We start from the raw sequence: 21,094 nt of genomic DNA, 5'->3' as shown, positions 1-21,094 counted from the left end.
AGGAAGGAAGGAAGGAAGGAAGGAAGGAAGGAAGGAAGGAAGGAAGGAAGGAAGGAAGGAAGGAAGGAGGGAAAGAAGGAAAGAAGGAAAGAAAATAGGCTTCTTGTTACTCCTCTGAACACAAAGTTAAATATGACATGCGCACTGCTTTAACTGACAAAGCATAGCATTGCTCGCAATGCTTTTTGATTTTATTGCCAAAAAACTTGATGCAGGAGCAGTGAAGGTAGTTCCATTTAATAAGATAATAAATGTTTTTGAATGACCTAAAGTGGTGCTCAGATTACAGCGTGAAAGCTAAATTCCAGGAGGAAGGCTACAGATGGGAGCAAAAATCCTCAGAGATTATCCTCAAATATTCTGGAGGATGTCTGTCTGTTTACCCCTTTACATAAATAAAGCATCAGCTAACTAGCAAGTATAATTTTAATTACAGAAACATAATCACGGATAAGGTGCATGCTCCGCAGGGAAAGTTACATTATTCAGGAAAGCGCTGCCACACTTGGGATCCTCAGCATAAACAAACCAAAAGTCCACTGTGGATATTCAACAACGACCTTAAAAGGTAAAATGTTCTCTGCTCATATTTTTATGGAATAACTTCCTATTGATCACCTCCTTGTACTTAATGCACAAGAATTTCTTTACCAAGGCTTTGATTCTACGGAATATTTTGCACTGTAATGTGAATTCATGTTTAATGCTTTATATGGGTAAGTACCAAGTCAGAGGACTTGGGCTGAACCTCTCTGACAGATGATGAAGATCATTCATGACCAAGGACTCTTTCTGGCCAACCTGGGCAGCCTTTGCTCCCCATGCTGCTGTCAAAGCATATCTCTGCTCTCTCTAACCTCTGCCATCATTTGCTGCCTGTTTATCTCCTAAACAGTTTAAATCCCCATGGCAGTCCACGTGGTCCTCCTGATCCCCTTCGGACATCTGTCAGCAAACCAATACAAAATTCCCCTTGTGCTGGTTGCGTTGGCCAGGTTTCCAGACCCGACATGAGGGTGAGCAAGTTGTAATGGAGAAGATGTCTCTGAGCAGTTGGCATATTTGGGACTCCCCAAGAGCTCCTCATCTTTGCAACACCCAAGCCCCAGGCACACTCCAGCAGTCCCAGGGCAAGAGCTGGTGTGACTGCTGTGCAACAGTCCCCTACACATCCGTGGGTCTCACTTCTTTGCTGAGTTCAGCCAAGCTTCTCTACCCTCTTCAGGGTCAAATTCTGTCAGCTTTGGGATTTCAATCATTCCCTCTGGTGCCAGCTCTTTTCAAAAGAAACAAATATAGACGCTTTGTACAAAGGAGAGAATGAAGGAAAACACCCAGCTTCTGATTTTATTGATATATATCAGTGTAAACAACTTCAAGGAATGCTGTTAAGTGAAAAATGGTATTCGTATGCTCTTTTTCATATATATTATTTCAGACTTTTTGAACATTTTGCATCTGTTTTTATCTTCAAGAGTAGAAAAGTAAATATATAAGCTAGGTGACCTATAAAACTTCCTACAGATGGAGACATCCTTGCTAATGGACCTCACAGTCTCAGATAACTAGCTCAGATTCCTTAAATGAGACAAAGCCTAGTGTTAATGACAATACTTAACAGCCTAATACAAAAACCAAAGTATGTTTTGTCCTTGGTATGTAATCCATAATAAATGTTTAAACAATCTATGCTACTCCCAGCATTCAGGAAAACCTCTCCAATGATTTTCACCTCTAGGCACCTCCTCAACATGGAACAACGTCTGTAAATGATTAGCACCAGCCCTCTTCCACTGTGCTCATCTTCCAGCAACTCACATGCGCTGCCATCCCAGTGACAGAGCCAAACTGTTTTAGTTTACCATATCTTTTTTCATGGTAACAGCAAAACCTCCATTTGCATCCTTCAGTGAAAAATGGGGCCAACCTATGCACACCACTGTGAAAAGCATCTTCATAGAGCCACAGAAACATACAGAAACCCAGCAAAGAATTGTTGCTACCATTCAGCCAGTTTCCTGATAGGAAGAATCAACCATGCCTCCTTCCTGAGGGCATGAGAACAAAATTTGGTTTGCTCAGTCCACCTCCAGGACATATCTACCTATGCTATATCTATTTGAACTCTACAAATATCTGCTTGTGATAACTTGGCTGGCATTATATTAATTCTGTATTTTACAGCATGCACCACCTTGTGTATCAAAACCACTAGCAAATGTTGTTTTTTATTTCAAAAGGATTTGGCATTTTTCTGCACTGGTTTCTTCAACATTCATAGCAGATTCACTTACCACTGCAGTATGGCAACCTCTAGCACAGCGCATGTTAATTCTTCACAGCACAGGACAACACACCATCGCGTTGCACTGGAAGTGAAACATATCGTAACCAATTAAAACTGCATGGAAAATGAATGCAGGCAAAACTTAATTACCCAAACTGGAATTTGTCTAGGACATAAAGGCTAACATCGATACACTTTTCAAAAAAGGCATAGTTTCTATAATGACCATATTTAATATTTTATGTACGACCTAAGGTTAAATCCAAAAGATCTGCTATAGATCAATTATAAACCACTGACGTACCCTTGAAAATGAAGAAAACAAGTAGTTTTCTAGTAGTGCTGAAGAATGTTACAAAACATCAAAGACCTTGCCCCTTTCCTGATAGTACAGAAATCAGGCATTGATGGAATAAAGCTCTCCTGATCATCAAGTAATGAATCAGTAATGAGCATGGTGGTCATATTCTCTGCTATCTCATTACAAGATATGGCATTGTGATGGGTTTGCCAACAATTGCTCCTCATGCACTGGAGAGAACAGAAAAAAATGCCTGTTGTCTCACCGTGTTATTTTCAGTAGAAAAAAGAAAATTAATGCAAGACTATTTTATTTCTTCTGGAGAATAATAATCTCCCCAAAATTGCATTCTTGATTTAAATGTTCGTGGATCTGGTTGTTAGCTAAGACAAGTCACTGAAACTTGAGTGTTGCTTATTTAAGTCACAACAAATTACCTCAAAAGGAGATGGCCCAATGTATCTTTATTCACATAAATTTATTCATATGGCAGAAATCTGTTTTCTCCAAGAAGTGAGGATAAGGCAGACTTTGTTACCTATGTCCCAGTCACCTTGAAGTGAACATTATTTTCCAGAGGTCCCCATAATTCAGTGTAGGAGAAGTCATGGCTCTGGCAGATAAGTTCACATGAAAGAGTTAACATGCTTGCAGCCACTAGATGTGAACACGAATCTTAACAAGTCCTGCTGTAATGCGACTCCCCTGATTGCCTCAAAAAGACAAATTTCTGCTACAACGCGGAAACAATATAAACTAAATTCACCAGAGTCCCGTTGTGCCTTAGCTAGAGAATATGATTCCTGTATTAAGTGCTTTTAATTTCGGTGCTTGGGAACTGGTTTAAAACTGTGTGCTAATTTGCAGAGCTGTAGCCGTTGCACTCTTGCTGCTGCAACTGGCGGCAGAAGTTCCTTAATGTGACTCTTCTCATGCCACTTTGCTCAGGGATAAGCCTAGGCAGCAATCCACCTGTCCTGGCAAATAAATCAGCTGTGTGAAGCCCTGACAGGTGAATTTGTCAAGCCTTGATATACTCCTGATATAAGCATACACTATTTCTCCTTGACATTTTTGTTAGAAATCACAGAATCACCTAAGTTGGAAAAGACCTCCAAGATCATTCAGCCCAACTGTATGACTACCACCAATATTTCCCCACTAAACCATGTCCCTTAGTACAACATCCAAATGTTTTGTGAACACCTCCAGGGATGGTGACTCCACCACCTCCCTGAGCAGCCTGTTCCAGTGCCTAACCACTCTTTCGGTGAAGAAATTTTTCCTAATGTCCAACCTGAATGAGCTTCTTTTCTTCTTCCCAACACTTGATCTGAGTTCAGCAAAACTCAGCCTGTCCTCAGGACATCTACCTCCAGCAGGTTCTCCCATGGCAGGTGGTGTTTGATCTGGTTTGATCTCCAGCTCTTCCATCCAAGGAGTTTTGTCACTTTCAGATGCACCAACGTACTCCAGAAATTTGACCCACAGACCTCCAAAACTTCAAAACCAGGAACCTTTCTGAGGCTGCTCTGGGAAAATGTGTTGAATGTCCCTGCCTATCTGTCCTGAAGGACATGTATGTCTGCTCAGCACCATCCCGGCAGTTGGAAGCAGGGATTGTAGAGCAGGATGAACTGTTTGCCTCTCCCATCACCCAGCTCATAAAAATAGCAGTTGGTTGTCCTAGGTACCGACCACAAGGAAATACTTGAAAAACATCCAAGTGACCAAATACTAAAACACTTCCTGTGGGGAACATCAAAGAAACTTCAAGAGGATGTGGTCCCCTGCTCCTCTGCCTTCCATCAACTAAGAAAAAAAAGCACAACGTTGTTGAAGGTTACATGATGTAATCTGGCACAAGGTGGTAAATAGTGAAGGCCTGGGGGAAAAAAATCCTTAAGTTCTCAGTAGTAGATATTTTATCACAATTTATTACAGCAGGTGGAAGTAGGGTAGATGACAATGACCTGCAAACCATAAAATTGTAGGTATACTTTTTTTCCTGTGGAAGTGAATTATTTTCAGGTAGTTTAACATATCTCTGATTGTAATTACTATGCAGACGAATATCACCCTGAACATTTGACCTGAGTAGCTCCATTTCTTTGTTTTAGAACAGATTTACTTGAGGTTGGTGCAGTATGTGAAAGGCGCTTGGCTACAATGCTGGGAATAAAAATGGAATGTTAATTATTTAAAAATATATATACGATATTTTTAGAATCTTAAATCAAGGCATTCTTCTGTGTCAGGAAATGCTTTATTAAAATGCATCTTTAAAATTATTCTTTGGAAAAAAAAAAAAAGAGAAAGAAAGAAAAAGAAATCATTCTTCTTCAAACTGAAACCAGCATAAAATATTACTCCAAAAGAGTGGGGCTGATTTCTTTATAAATGAGCAGAATGTTAGAACCATGGCAAAGGCAAATTGGCCTACAAGAAAACTGACAGCTTTATAGCCCCTGCGTCTGATTGAAATGTTGGGAAATCTCCTGGCAATTCTCCCAGACATCCAGGTAGAACAGTGAGTTCACTGATTATGTTAACTAAAACAATCTGGCTTTGCACAAACGCACCTCAGCCCCAGCCAAGTGTGAAGGCTTATCAACGTGCCAGACCAAGAAATAGACCTATTTACCTGTGGAGAGCAACTCAGTGACAGTGCTGTGCAAAACGACCCACGGACATCACCATGTAGGGATTTTTATTTTCTGTTATTTTTTTTCACGTAGAGCCTAAGTGAAGGCAATGACTGTGTGGGTGTTAAACGAGAGCACAACCCCAACCAATCAATGCCGGTAGCAAGCCTTAATAAGAAGAAGGCCCATCCTAAGGAGCGTGGTGTTAAAACACAGATGGTCAGAGAGAGGAAGCCTTGCTTTTGGGTGAAAGAGGGAGTGCTGGACTCAGTCTAGCCCTCATTCGTTACCCTCCCAGCTGGCTGTGGCATGGGCATCGCAGGGCTGCGAGCCGGCACAGGAAAAGGGGAATTGTTTATGTTTTCCAGGGGAAAAAAATGAAAGCCGTAATAAACCTAAACAATAAAGATTACAAAAAGAAACAACGCTGCTAAGTGGCAATCTTTTGAGGTGAATGCATAGCTGAATGTTATTTTAAACAGCACATAACCCAGGGAATTATGATGTTGTTTACACAGGCCTGTCTCTTGGAATCTGTATATGTTTAGAGTTCAGTTTGTTATATGTCGTGGTTAAGCTCTCCAATATGTCTGTCTTCAGAAAAGAATCTTACGCTACACTGAAAGTTAGCCCCAGCAAGTTACAATACAGAGGAAGTACCTTAAGTAACGTCCCTCTCTCCAGAGATGCCCTTGGTAGCAGTCACTAATGCAATCAGATATCTAGGGTTATTTCAATTGCCTGCCAAAACATCACTCATGTCTATTAAAGCATCCTGAAAAACACTATTACATCAATTCCAGCAATGGCATAATTATTCTTCTTTCTGGAATGTCTTCTGATGTGAGTCACCCTGCCGGCGTGGGATTTCACTGGAGAGTGGCTGCGGGAATGTCCCAGAGGCCGTGGGGTGGGGTGGGGGTGGCTGGAGGCGTTATGCAGGGACACCCCCTCGCTGTCAACCCCCCTCATGTCCGAAGCCCTTCCCCAAAACTCTGGAGGCCAAAGGTGCAATTCTTCTGCACTAATATGTTGAACTGGTGAGAAATTCGTTTTCACAATGCTGAACCGAAGTAAAGCATCGACAACTATATCTTTGCTGAAACACCAGGTTTTTCCTTAGAACTATGAGCAGCAAGCTTCTAGGAAGCACGAGGTGTAGTTGGAATAGCTTATGTATTAATGAGCTCGTCTGTGCACTGTAAGTCATTGGGACTGCAGTTACCTAAGGACTTTCCCATAGTGAATCCAAACTGCACCTCCATAGCCCACTATAACGTGACTCCCATTGGGATTGTAGTTTGTGCATCACCAGGAACAGAAGGATTATTGCAGTCCTATATTTTGAGAGTGAACAACAATACATAGAAAATCTGCATGAGAAATTCTGGTTTTGATTAGGCTAGTGTAAACCCCAATTTCTTTGATGTCAATGGATCATCTAGCTTAACACTCACACAGCAGAGGAGAATTTGGCCTTCTGCCTTCTCCTTTAATCTTTCAAATAGAAAAGTTTAACTTGATGAAATTCTGCTTCCTTGCAGGAATAATACTGTCTAGAATAAGGCAGTATTAATTTTGTACTTTAGAAGAATAAAGAGCAATTTACATTATCACTAAATAACTGAATAGATCAAAAGTCATCCCTAACAGAAGTGCACAGAGTTGATCTTTACCAGGAATGGACGTGTGCCATTGCTTTAAAAATAAAAGAGAGAGGGAGGGACTTTAGCATTATGAACACTCAAACTGTTTCCATCCAGCTCCATGAAGATGTTACAATGCTAACAGGCTTCTGATGAAGACCTGGCTTCATTTAAATCAGTCAAATTCCCAACAACTTCAAATTCTGTGTCTTTTTAGCTAAGTTCTGCTTGCTAAACATTTACAGAGTCCACACTGATGCTAATATAAGCCTGTATTAGCCTACACAGCTATCAGATAGCTCCTAATGTCACAGTGAAAATGACAGTATGGGACAGAATCTTGAAACAGACCCTTTGAGCATCCATACACAGGGGAAATTGAAATGGGTAATTGAAATGCTGAATAGTCATTTGCATCACCGCTCTAGACATGAGGACAAATGTGACATTCCTCTTCATCTGTTGTGAGGATGTCTGTTTGATGCTGGTTATTGGGAAAAAAAAAAAAAAACCTTCTAAAATTTCACTCCTAAGAAAATTTGTTATCCAATTGAGAAAATAATTTTGGGAGGAAAATGTGTGTTTTCTTTGCAACCTTAATATTAACAGAATATCTTCATTAGCAAGGAAATCGAGCTGGAATGTCACCAGTTCGCATGCGAAGACAGTGGGCTATTTCACAGAGAGTAAGTAAACATGGTCTGGGGGCTCCTTCTGCTCCAGATAACAGAAAAAACGTTATTAGACTATATTGTGGAGGTCTTAGCTTATGAAAGGTGCCATCATCCTGAATCAGTATGTTGTCTTGAAAGCTGTATCTCAGAGAGCCAGAAAAAGTCATCTTAGAGGATTTGGAGGAGGAAGTTGACGAGGGTGGTGATGGGAAAAATGAATGTATCTTCTGCTGGAAAAAAATAATAATAACTCCTTTTGCATCCTCCCATATTCATCCTGTCACTTCTGCTCTTTCTAAAAGTGCTCTGCCAGGGTCAGATATGTGAAGCTAAACCCTTACCCCGTCCCATCTACCGCAGAACTGGATGAACAGCACCTCATCCTACCGCAGAACTGGATGAACAGCACCTCATCCCAGCGAAGCCCACTCACCATCTCCCTAGAAGAAGGGTCATGAACAGGCCATCAGAAGGCCCAGACACGGCCTGTTCATTTTATCAATGAAAAAATGGAGGTAGGGAAGCATGACAAATGTTTGTATTTTTCAGTAAGATATTCTCATTCATTTAGCATTTATCACAACTGAATCTATTTTATGTTTTCTTGATAGTTTATTGTAAAATCACATAGCTACTTTGAATGAGGCTAGTAGACAAGTCAATATCCAGCAGCAACAAATATTTAGAGAGAACGGATTTGTAATAATTAGATGGAGACAAGAGATGATGAATTGGTAAATCTGAAAGTCTTTACAAACTCTGAAAATCTCAGATGATCATTTAATCCATCAACTATCTTCTTAAGAAATACAATCACGGAATCTCCTGCCAAAAAAAATCCTTACTGTAATCCTACCTTTATCTCATCCACAAATATACATTTTCTATATAAAGACATGATCCCTCTTAAGAGGTCAGTATTTATAGCTGGCTACCAAACACACCAATATGCCTACCCAACCACTCAAGCTCTTTATCGTACCTATTTTATAACCTACAGTCACTCCTACAGCGAACATGGGAAAATATCCCATTTCTACATGGCAGACATATGTTTCTTCACATACCAACTTCCACTTCTGTTTCTCACAGGTTACACACAGTTTAGATCCCCTTTTAGCTCAACATATAGTGAACTTATTAAAGATGAAGTGAACAGGCATTTCCTCATAGTACTACCTCACACATGGGACAGCTTAATGGCTTTGCAATTAATATATGCATAAGTACAACCTGCATTATCAGTGGTAAAAGGCAAGTTGGCTACTTGATCACACATAATTAAACAATACCAAACTTCTTGTGCTCAGTGAAAGCGTGCAGTATACCTGTTCCAAGGCAGTGTGCGTGTATGGTATGAATCTATACGTAGATTCTCCCAAAAACATGGCTACGTTTGATATCAAATGATTTTTATTTTTCCCTAACCTATGGAAAGCACCTGGTCTCAGTTCTCCTGGGAATAAGTAGCAACTTTAAAATGATGCTGCCCCAAATCCCTCTAACAACGACACAAAACATGGCCGAGGAGCAAGCTGAAGATTACCCAACCCTCTCAAAAAAAAAAAAAAAAAAAAAAGATATCTTTTCTGAACACATTATGAAGAACTACTGCACAATGGAAATGGGGCCCAGAAAGGGAAATCTGAGGAGATATTGCTTTATGGAAATCAAAGATAGATATCCGTACATTAGAGGGATGAATATAGGTTAAACAATACTGAGGAGGATTTCTAACTCTGCAGTTAAATGGAAATGCTTAAGCCTGTAAAACTAGAAGGAGATGAGAAGGGGGGAACATATGTATATGAAAGTAGCAGATACAGAGCCATTTTATACAGTTCAGTAGGCAGGCTAACATGAACTTAATAGTGACAATTGTTTTAAATTGATTCAAATAACAAATACACATTTCAGAGATTATGAAGTTTTGCACTGCATTTTTCTTTTTATCTTTCAAAGAAAACAATGCTAATAGTTTCCTTTTTCCTACACTCAATGACTATTTACTACTTTCTTGATGTGGACTTTCAAAATACAAAGAAGGTTTGGCAAGTTTTCAAAGTCTTTCTTCAAAGTCAGCTCTTAAGTACTTTTTATAAAAACATGAAGAATACTTCTTACTACGGAGAATTGATAATGTACTGCTTTCGTTATTTGTATATGAAATACTGTCAGATAAATGCACATGGATTCATTTGTTTGGACCCTCTCTGTTAACCTTCTGTATGAAATTGATTTCCATTGATCACAAGAGTCAGTAACGTTAACAATTGCTTTCAACCAAAAGCAGCTCCAGACATTATAGACCAAAGTTTCAAAGGGAAAAGTTACTGTACTTGCAAGTTTAGAGCCAAACTTGGCAGTTCTTCCAAACAGAGTGGTCAGAAGAAGAAAAATAAAAACAAACATCCTTCCAAGATTTTTTTTCAATTGCCATACAAAATAATGGTACAAGTATGTCACAACCCTTTCAGAAAGTTATTCATGAAACCGTAAGTGAAGTGTCTCGAATATTTTGCTGCTAGATAGTTAACATTTGTGTAACATTTTGAGAACCCAAGGAACTTTGCAAAGTTGTCAGCTCTTTTCTGCTGCGCTGAGCTAAACTTACAAAGGGGTGGGAATCAAAGAGGCATACTCCACATAGCGAACCCGAATGGTTGATCATTTGTAGCCAATCACATAGATCTGTTTACCTCACTTGCAAGCTGTGGCCCAAATTCAGAGGTGATTTGTAAGGTGGTGTAAGTAGGTGCAAGAAGATGTGAGTGAGTGTGAGAGGCTGTGCCAGTGGTACTTGCGTGCCGTGGGGCCTGCAGGAGGTGAATCAGCAGGGTAAAATGGCCCAGGTTGCTTTGGTGGAAATGGGTATGGGACAGGTACACAGCCTCTTCCCATTGCAGAGCCCTGGGCAGTGGTGACCAACAGGACCATCTCAGCCTGCACAGGAGGTTTCAAAAGGAGTGCATCTATGCATTTAGCCCAGTTTGGGGTCTTTCCTCCGTAATCTCAAAAAATTACACTGTGGTCTTCATTTCTCTTTCTATTCCTACTGTTCCTGCTCTCTCACTTATACTGTGGTCTTCATTTCTCTATTCCTAATGCCCCCGCTCTCTCAATTTCCCATCTCCGGCACTGACACCTCTTTGTTCATCTCCCATCTTTTCTCTGTCTTGTCTATTTAGACTGCAAATTGTTTGATAAAGGGACCATGACTTAATAGGTGTTTGCACTACATCTGGCACCATTTGGTCTTAATCTCAGCTGGGACACGAAGTCTCTACTATTAAGCGAATAATTAATAATGATTAGGTCCTAAAGCAGCAATGCTGCGAGTGTGTGATACTCCACTAACCTTATCCACTGCTCCTATCACTCTTCTCTTTCTTCTAATGCCTGCTAGATTCAGCAGGGATTACTTCAGAGCCACAGCTACTGAGGGGCAGCCAGCACGGCTGTTTGGTCGCCCACTGGATGCTTTCCCTCTTTTTGAAAAAAGGAAAGTTAAAGTGGAAATTAAGCTAAGTGCGAGTGCGAGGTCTTATGAAAACTTAGAATGCATTCATGTGGCAGAACGATGTTATGCATAATATAAACAGCTGTATGTAAGGGAGATCGCTGCTCTGTTTCAGGAAGTAATAGCTAAAGAAGCATTTATTTATTTCTGACAATTAATGGACATAAAAGCTTATGTATTATCTAAAGAGGAGAAGATTAAAGGGGGGAAGTAGCTTACACTATTGGATTGGCTGCACCAAAACAAATAACCTCACAACTTCATTTTGTACAGAGCCTTCCATAAAGTCTGGATAATAAAATGCTTTACAGCGAGAGAAGAGGGAGGGAGGAAGCAGAAAGCAGAACAGATATGTTCTGAGCCGAGATTGGAGACGAAGCAGCGACTCTGTGCCAAGCAGCAGGAGCTGCAGGAGAGAAGCTCTCACCCCAGAAGCGGCAGGAGCCTGGGACAAGCTGGGCTGTGGGCTTGGGTTAGGCTGAGGAGCCTAGAAATTAAGGTGGGGGGGGGGCGGGGAAGGGGGTCTGGATAAAAAGATGAGGAGCCAAATTCTTCTGATTCCACCAACGCAACCCCACTGACATCAATGGGTGTAACTGAGAACGGAGCCAACCCAGCACAGCCTGGTGGACACTCAGGGAGAGTCTGAAAACAAACAGGACAGTCCTGGGGGGTGACCAAGGGTGTACAGAAGCGTGGGGCATTCTGTGCCAAGGATACCTGAGCCCAGACCCACGTGGCAGCAACTTCACACACCACAGGGTCTTTGTTGGGTGTCCCCAGCATCTCCCCAGGAGCACAGCTGATGGTGTGGGGCAAGGGCTGCATAGGTTAAGGCTCCCCATCCCCACAGAGTTCTGCATCCCACTCGGGATGCATTGAGCTGATCCCTAAAACTTCATCTGCAGGGAGAAGATGGATCCCAGGGAGATCACTGCAAGAGATGCTGACGTGCCAAATTACAGGACCACTGCAATTAATTCTGGATCCTAAACAGCCACTCCAGCTGTTGTAACATGTAAAAGACATGTATTCAATAAAGCATGTATTCAATAAAACATGTATTCAATAAAAAACTGTCTTCCAGCTCCCCAAGCAGAGAGATCCATGCAAGACTTAAAATAAAACTCGATTTCTCCAGGCTTGCACAGTCTTGTGCTGAGTTTGGTGGCGTGCAAAGCAGACACATTTTTATAGAATCTCACCCTAGATTACTTTCAAAAGTTGTTTTTTTTTTTTTCACAACGTGTTTGTTTGGAAGATTTTGCTGTTTCTTCCTCTTTTTCTATTTTCAGACAGCTTTGCTTAGTGGGAAATAAATAAATGCACATCTTTTTACAGTTACTCAACATTTTAAAACTGATCTACTAAAAAAAAAAATGATTGGGAGTGTGTGGGACATGCACACATCCTCCTTAGTTCTCTAATCCCTGTTAGAAAAACGTCCAAATAGTCATTTTGAAAAGTTGCTCCGAGTACACAGACAGCTGTTCCTCATACATACTGCAAATGTTTCTTTTAAATTCCTACGGACGCAAGAGTTTGATACAACGCCAGTACCTCTAGAAACGGAGAAAACTAAACACACCCCATACTGATGCTTTTACTGTCCCAACAAACTTTCTCCCACAACTAAAATGTTAAAACTTTTACCCCACATCCCACATTGTGAGATTAGTCCAATAACTAACGCTCTGTCCAAGTAAAATACATTTTGTCATTGCTTGAAAATGTTACCTTTCACAGAAGTATAGTATTTCTGACCAGCAGGGAACATATGTCAACATTATCTATTATTACACAATGTCAGGACCAGAAAGGGAAGGTGGGTGGTGGATGTTAATAACAACTTAAGCGATTTTCTAAAAGAGGCATTTGAGAAGTACAAAGCCAGAAGTTTTAAATGTTTTGTCTGATTGTCGCTGTGTCAGCAACCTGCCCCCACCACTAGAGCAAACCTAATTCTGCCTGTGACCCAGTGCCTAGTTCTCTTTTCAATTTGAGCCAGCGCATTGCTAAACTGGAAAGTTTGAAAAATACCTTAGAAAACTTCTCCACCAAAAGGGAAAAGAAGAAAGAAAAGAAAAACTTGCAGTCAGCCCTAGTGAAAGTGTCAAGGCTGCGATCCTAAGACAGAGATTTTTCACTTTTTTTTTTTTTCTTTTTTAACACTGTGTTAAACTCTGTGCTCTGCCACGGATTTCTTGGGTGCTCTCGGCCATGTCACCGTGTCCCCCACACCGCTGTGTGTACCCGGTGTGAAGCTCACGCTGCTCCTACCTCTCCCAGGTGCTTCAGGTTGCCTGGGCCAAAGACTTAGAGCTACAGCAAAAGGGCCTTTGAAACAGCAAAGATAAGCAGACAGCAAACTGCAGTGTTTGCTTACTGCCTGCCTGCGAGATTTACCTCTGATAGGCAAACCCAAACTGCCGAAGCAGCATGCGTGGGGCCCAGGAGTTACATGGAAGCATCATTAGGATGGGGATCACCAGCTCTTCTGGGCACTTTGCAGGGAGGGCTCAGCCTCTCCTTGCACCAGCCAGGACGGGGGCTGTTTTGGTAGTTTTTGGACAAACATTTTTGGCATGAACTTCCACATAAAACCCCATCATAGGAAAGTCTGGGAGACTCCCACTTCCCACTAGAAAGCCTGCAAACTGAAATAAAGCAGGCAAAGCTGCTCTAAATAAATCAAAGGGAGATGAACAGCAATGCTGTTATTCAGCCATGTTTCTAGCAATAATTCTGCTATTGGAAATGTGAAATTAGTGCCTCAGTAACTCTCTCCCGTGATCTAGTGCTAAGTCAGAGGAGAATAAAGCTGGAGGAATGAAGTTTTCCAGCACAGAGAGACCCACACAGAGCAAGCAGCGTGTCCCCACCCAGGGATGGCTACAGCAGCAGGACAGTACCCCAAAGGGCGAGCACAGGGTCCCTAACAGCTAAGAACATGAAAATGACATTTAACTTAAAGCAGCTGAGATGCATGAGGTATGTTTTGTGCATATATTTCTGAGCAGCACATAGCTGCTGTACGAATGTACTGGTCCCAATCCTTTGCCTCTCTACGAAGAGTATCCAGCTCCTGGGTATCATTCTGGTATTTGGGTAGAGTTGCCAGTAAGCCCCAGTAACCATGTAAAATATGCTAGGGGCCTCACATTCACTTTTACTATGTGTACTTCCTAAGAAATATTACTTTCCTCACCACAAAACCAATAGGGTCAAAGTTGCTGGGCCCAAAATATTTCCTCACCTTATTTTTTGGCTTCATCTCTGTTTACAAAACCTATGTAATTTCTTTGCAGTATGTTCTTTCCCCAAAAGCAAATCCTTCAGGGTATTTATTCCCCTCCAAACACAAATTATTCTGTTCCCTGGTAATTATCTGTTTTGCATACAGTTACACAGCTGAATCAGAAACAGCAAGATATGAATAAATATATAAATAATGGACACACTGAGGTGTAGTTTCTCATGTTTAACATAACACAGGGGAATACATTTTTATAGCAAGCCAGTAAATGTTGTAAACTGATGTTTTCAATTCTAGTGACTTAGAATTAACTTCTAACTGTGAGATCTAAACTAGCTGCAGTCTTTTATAATCTCATGCTTTAAAGCTATAATCGTCTTTTTTCATCTGCTGTTAAAGAAAAAATTATATTTTACTAGGAGATGGTAAAGGTAAACCATAGAAAAAGTATACTTCAAACTGCTTAAATATGATTATTTTTGTTCCATGTGATTTCACTTGGTGATATAAAGGAGAGAGCCCAGCTAGCTTATTGGAATGAGAACGTGCCGATGAGTACAGAAAAATACATGTTGTTTGCCAAAGCTTTAAGGACTTTACATAAAAAAAAAGGAGAAATATATCAAAAACTGTAGGAAAAATACTTTTTTTTTTCCCATGAGCAGCAGTTCAAACATCTACCGAAAGCAATACTTTGTGCTGTGAATTTTTTATAAGGCACCTTTAGGAGCAATAAGCACTCACTCAGAAAACCCTAATCGTCTTTGGAAGTACAACCTCTTCCAAGCTATGCCGAGGGGCCGTGACCTCCTCAAAAGTCACTTGGTCCAGCAGAGCCCCACATCTACATTGTGCTGGTTCAGACCAGACAAAGCTGGCCTCAAGATACCTTCAACAAAAAAATATTTGTATTATTATTGCTGCCCCACAGCTCTTCTGATCTGTTACAACCCTGTTTTGACCCCACCATCTCACCTGGGTCTTCAGGCTGGAGGCATCCAAAGCCTTAGGGCCAGCACCATTTGCACCGCTCCACCAGGCAGCAGTAATTCCTGGACCTGGGCTTTGAAATGCAAATGCAATATGTTCTGGGGCTCATGGGCCTGATGCCATGTCTTCAGGAACGAGGTTAGAGCTGTGAACTCAGATCTGAACCTGGACCTTGGGTTTAGATCCAAGGGTTTGGTTTGGGCCCCATCTCTCGTAAAAATGGATAAAAAGAGATGAAAAGATAATTGCAGAAACTTAAAAGCCAGTGCTGCATTCTTTTAAAATTACAAATTAAGCTATAAGCAATTCCAAACTATGCTGTTTTTATTAAAAATGACTTAATAATCTAATCTTCCTTTCCTTTCTTTTCTTTTGGTATTTATCGTATATCCTAGTAATCGCACATAGAAATTACACAACACTATGCTGGATACTCCTGATAATATAAACACAATTGTTTATCCAGAAGCATTATAGGTTCATGCAAAAATATGGCATTTAAAGCTTGTGGTCAGATCAAGAAACCACAACTATAATTGTTTGTTTATCCAGCCAAGCATTACTCTGTCGTGTAAGTTTATGGGGGTTTGGTCTTTATTTATTTATTTCTCAATCGTTTTAAAATTAAAGTTACAGAGTGAAAATAAATGATTAAAGGCAAACAGCTGAAGCCTGCGCATGTGGAGGAACATTTTTAGTATTAAAATCATGCATTTGCCGTAGCTCGCGCTGCTCCGTAGAAGCTGGGTGATAACGGGGCCCTGCGGTGGAATTTCTACATATTTTCTCCTCGTTTCAGGGCAGCTGGTTTCTTTCCTCTTGGAGGAGAGAGCTGAAGTATATTTATCACTTCAGCAGTGACTCAAAACAAACAGGAAGTCTTCATCAGCAGACTCCTGGGCAAGGCAGATACTAAGGTACTGGCAGAAAGGAAACAGAGGCTTTCGGCCGTGGGAGTCAGACACACAGCGCACACTGCAGCTACAGCAGATAACCAGATTAGAGATCCACCAAATTATTTTTAAAGTAAATAAATAAATAAATAAATAACAAAGGGCATCCCGCAGTGGCGGCGGATGAGGCCAGAGCAGGAGGGCCGCAGGAGCCTGTGCTCGGGCCTGTGGATGGCTGCTCCTGTGTGGATTACAGTCCTGACGAAGGAACATTAAAATATTACCGTCCACTTACCAGGAGGAGAGAACACAGCACAAGAACCATGCTGGCAGCAATTGCCTGGCCCTCAGCCATGCATGGAGACGTCTCTGCAGCTCCATAGCTTGGGTTTCCCCACAGCAAACATGGACGCCGAGAGGCCCTGCCCTGAAGGATGCGTGGGGTCTGACAGACAAGCGCCGTGGTTTTGGTCATGCTCATGGGCTCGGCTGATCTGTCAGATAGAGGACGCTTGCTGAAAACAGAGAATGTTGAGAAGAGTCGCTATCTGCTTCCCCTGCCCTCGTGCTGCTCCACTGTTTGCTGCGGCCTGAGGCAGGGCACGATGATACCTTTGCTCTGACCCGCTGTGGGCTTATCTCCAGAGCCGGCAGGAAACGGCAGGGCTGGCAAGGCCACACTGTTTGGTGCTTAGAAGGAGGCTTCTGCACCTTAAAATGAGCGGCAGCTCTTGGCCAAGCCCAGAAAGCTGCACTGCTAGAGGCCTGCCACAGGCTGCCCCATTGAGACAGACCTGCCCTCCAGCCCTGGAGGGGCCTGCAAGGGCGAGTCCCACAGGGGTGGGTTCTCATGTCCAGGCTGGACTTGCCTGGAGCTGTCACTACCAGTCCCCTGGAGCAGCAGACGTCATGTCCTTATCGTGAAACTGCACCCTGTGACACCTAACCTCAACGTCTCACCACAGAAATCCAGCCCGCTATTAATAAGGATGGCTGGCTTGGCTGTGAAGCTAAGGTGCATAGGGCTGATATAGGGAATGCGAGACACTCACATCCTCACAAACAGTTTGAGGGACAGTGCATGTGGGTTCAAACAGTTGCCTGCCATGGATATGCCGTCATGACATCACTATGGCTCAAGACATCCCAGACGGAAGCATTAGCAGTGACAAGGGCAGGTTTTAAATACTGAGTGCTTCATACTGGCTCCTATGCAATCTCCACAGGACTGCCTTACAGAAAGCTGGCTAAGGACCGTGTCACTGAGATGACTAGCACAACCGCTGGGTCGGGACAACACTTTTAGAAGCATCTGGCAAAATGCATCACCACCCTATTGACTCACAGATGTGTCAAGGCATAAAGTCAAGCTTGGTGGGTAATTCTGGTAATCTTGAAGAATTTCTCTAGGGATTGGACTGTCTGCATGCTCCTAAGGAACAGTGTGGTCTAGCCAGCATCTTGGCCAGTCCCAAGGAATGGAAACCTGTTGAAGGTCTGCTAGTGTGCACTGCCCATCCCTGCCCATCCCTGCTGCTGAGGAACATGACACAGCAGACTTCTCCCTCCTCCCAGAAGAGCTGGCTGGAAAGCAGTTAAGGGCTAGACCCTCAGTTGTAACTGTAGCATAGCTCCAGAAAGCAGTATCCTTTTGTGTTGGTATCAGAATTGTGAAGCCTTGGACTGGAAACAGGAGCTTTGCTTACAGGATGAGTCCTTTGGCTACCTGTGCACTCAAAAGCAACTTCAGTGACACACTCCATTTTATATTTTGCCAGATAAAGATCTGAAGGTATGATAGATTTAAAAGAAGCTCAGCACTAGAGAGGTGATTTGCAGCCACAGGGAGCGAGTAGCAAAGCTGAGAAACAAGGAGAGATCTGTAATTCATGCTCAGTGCTACACCTGCCTTGTCAGACCTCAGAAATGTTCAAGCAAATTAGCCATCTCATGGCAAATGCTGACTGCTGTGCCAAAATGTTAGCTTCGGAAGTACTCTGGAGAAGTCTTTCTGGCTAGCTTGTACTAATCTTGAATTTACCATCTGCAAGCCAAGGAAAGCTAGAGTGCAACATATTTCCACCACACGTCTTTCCATCCCTTTCTTTGCCTCTGGCACATGCTTTACAACCAGGGCTGAGGAGAGCAGTCAATGTGCGATGCTGGGAGAATGCTGAGCCAGGGGTACGACCCTCTGCACGACACTAGAGAAACCCAGCAAGGCAGGGACCCCACTACTGAAGTGAAAGAAAGGCACTGTCATCTCGCTATTTGATCTTCAACCAGCTGCATTCAAAATATTGGATAGCACAGGCCTTTTGAAGCTGCTCTCCAAGTGATAGAGGATTACTGGCTTTGGTAATGAAATGAACGAGTCAGGATTGGTTGACTGAAGGAATTTTTTTTTCCTTGGCATTGCTCTGTGCCATCTTGTTTGATTACATTATTTCTTCCTCTCCGGTGTGTTTCTTGCTTCTCCTAATCTTTGAACAACTTTGTGCTGTAACCCTGAGGTCTACATGTTAGCATTTTGCACCCTGACCAAGGTTCAGATTGCAGGCATTTGCCCATGTGCCACACTGTACCACAACCAATTCAACATGCCATCCTGCCTGCAGAACTGACATCTGGCCAGGGCAAGGGCTACAGCTCTGATGTCCCCAAAGCAATGAATGTAACACACACACTCTCCCGTGGGACGTGGCACTCGAACAGCGTACTTGAAATGACACACGTAGTTGATTTTTATCATCATTTGTTTTAAAAACCGAAAGCCATATTTTCCCAGCTGATATTCACGAGTAATACATACGCCCTAATTCTAAAGGGGGGTCAAAAACAAGCTGGAAGAATTGAGGGGAATTTATGTGGAATCAAAGAGAAGAAGATGAAAGCAGAGAAAAGTGTTGTGCATTCAACTGCTTATGTCCTGTTCAACTCCGCGATGACAAACAAACAAACAAAACTGTGTCTCTTTTTCTCAGCTCAGTGATTACAGCAAACCCACAGTGCCAGCTTCAGACTGGCAAGGCAACTAGCACTGCTCACAAAAACAAATTCAATGGACGATTTTTTTTTTTTTTGTATCAATCACTTTAATTACAAGGTTTTCCAAACTCTCACCTATTTCCTTACCATCAGTCAAGGGATATTTCTGTTTATACTGCTATTGTTTTAAGCTTATGAAATAGCAAAAAATAAGAAATGAGGGGGAAAAAAAAAACATGAGGGTGTACTTTATGCACAGAAGAACTGTGAAATAAACTCTTTTAAAGTCACTAATTCAAAGTATATGCTAAAAAGAAACTCAGGAAACCTACGTTGCCACAGTAATTCTGATCTGCCTCAGAGCTTCCACCCAGGAAAGGTGTCTCTGATGTTACCTAGGATTCATCCAAACAAAATATTTCCAAGAGAGGTAGTTGCCACCCTTTTTTCTCCTTTGTAATTCTTCATTTCAGCTGGCAGGAAGAAATAAATAGAAATCAGAACTGCGTTACTTATTAGGAGAGAGATGTGCTCCCAGGATGCCTTAACGCCTGGGACCCTAACCTGGCTACATTGCTATTCTGGGCTCATCGGCAGATCAAGAATACTAATTTAGACTTAGGGCATTAGGGAAAACTCTCCTGTTTTAAACACGGAAAGCTGTCCTTTAGTTATTTCTTGAACAAATACACTTCAAACAATGTGGAGGAAATGGCACTTCCCATTTATATGAGTTTACCAACATTCACGATGAAAAGGACAAAGACCGTTCCAGATTTATAACGGCTGTCCATACAACACGCTGTCCCTTACAGCAGGGTCTATAGACCTTGGAAGGTCTGAGAAACTTCTTGACATTCTCAGAAATCTTCAGCGAGGACCCCTGCCCATTGGCATTACAAATGCAGTAGGAGATCCTCTTTCAGATGAAGCATTTGTTAGGGTGGCTCTGCCTTTGAGATACTCTTGTTAAGAATTAGTTGAACTTACAAACGTAGGTTCTGAGCTCATTTATGCCAGTGCTATGAAAAATATCTCTCCTTAGAAGCAACAAGGCCCTCTGTTTTGGGATAGATATTAAGAAGAGGAGAAACTTCACTAGGAAGTATAACAAGCAGTTCTGCTCTATGCTAAATCTGTGCAAATCAGAAACAAAAGTAATGATGCTACAGGGACATGATGGTAGAGCCCACCAGCAGAGCTTGGTGGGGGTAACAACTGTAAGGAGGTAAGACTTGGTTTGGAGCCAAGTGAGACTATTCTCTCACTCTCACATAGGAAACAAAAATTGGTCCTTTGCACTTCACCCCGAGGGTGGAAAATAATCATTAACTTTACATTATAAAGATACATCAAATAATTGTCTCTCTGAGATGAAGACATGCCTAAACTAAATAAAAATATGTGCTCGTGGCAGTAAATTGTACCTATTGTGACATACCCTACCCTTACTATTATCCTCTCCCATTAAGTCATTTCTAAAAATTAGCTCTCAGTGAACCGGGACAGTGATTTTCTGTTGGTTTGCACAGCCCCTATTTTTGGCACGATCAATACAAGAAACAACTTGGCTGCGTGGACTGCTCTTTGAATTTGTAGGTTAAACAAAACTTTAACTGTTTCAGATAAAGGCAGAGGCAGAAGGTGTTTTTTCAAACATCCCAAGCGAAGGAGTGCATTTCCTGCTTCCCGAATTCAACCTACGGCATCAGACATCTGTAACTCTGTTTACATTCCAGGCCTTCACAACTTAATACTGCTTGAAGCATCAATAATATAGGGCACATTTCTGACTGTTCTTTAGATATTTTTTATCTCCATGGGACTTCCTGGTTTGGGATTTTGTGGTTTACAGTTTCTCACTAATAGTAACTAGCTGCAGCATTTGGCCTTA

General features: G+C 41.9%; 1 long non-coding RNA gene across 3 annotated transcripts in view; it reads right to left on the bottom strand.

Annotated features, from left to right (window-relative positions):
* LOC110400482 overlaps positions 1–19,430 on the bottom strand; it is a 119,502-nt gene extending 100,072 nt beyond the window's left edge. For all 3 annotated transcript variants that reach the window (XR_002439881.1, XR_002439883.1, XR_002439882.1), the window contains exons 1-2: positions 16,508–19,430; positions 2,295–2,369 (exon numbers count right to left, since the gene is read on the bottom strand). This is a non-coding gene — a long non-coding RNA (uncharacterized LOC110400482). The remainder of the gene's footprint in view (positions 1–2,294; positions 2,370–16,507) is intronic.

Source organism: Numida meleagris, chromosome 5, assembly GCF_002078875.1.
Source record: "Numida meleagris isolate 19003 breed g44 Domestic line chromosome 5, NumMel1.0, whole genome shotgun sequence".
Classification (NCBI taxonomy): domain Eukaryota; kingdom Metazoa; phylum Chordata; class Aves; order Galliformes; family Numididae; genus Numida; species Numida meleagris.
The sequence above is the reverse complement of the archived record's forward strand: the minus strand, read 5'-3'. Positions and strand labels throughout refer to the sequence as shown.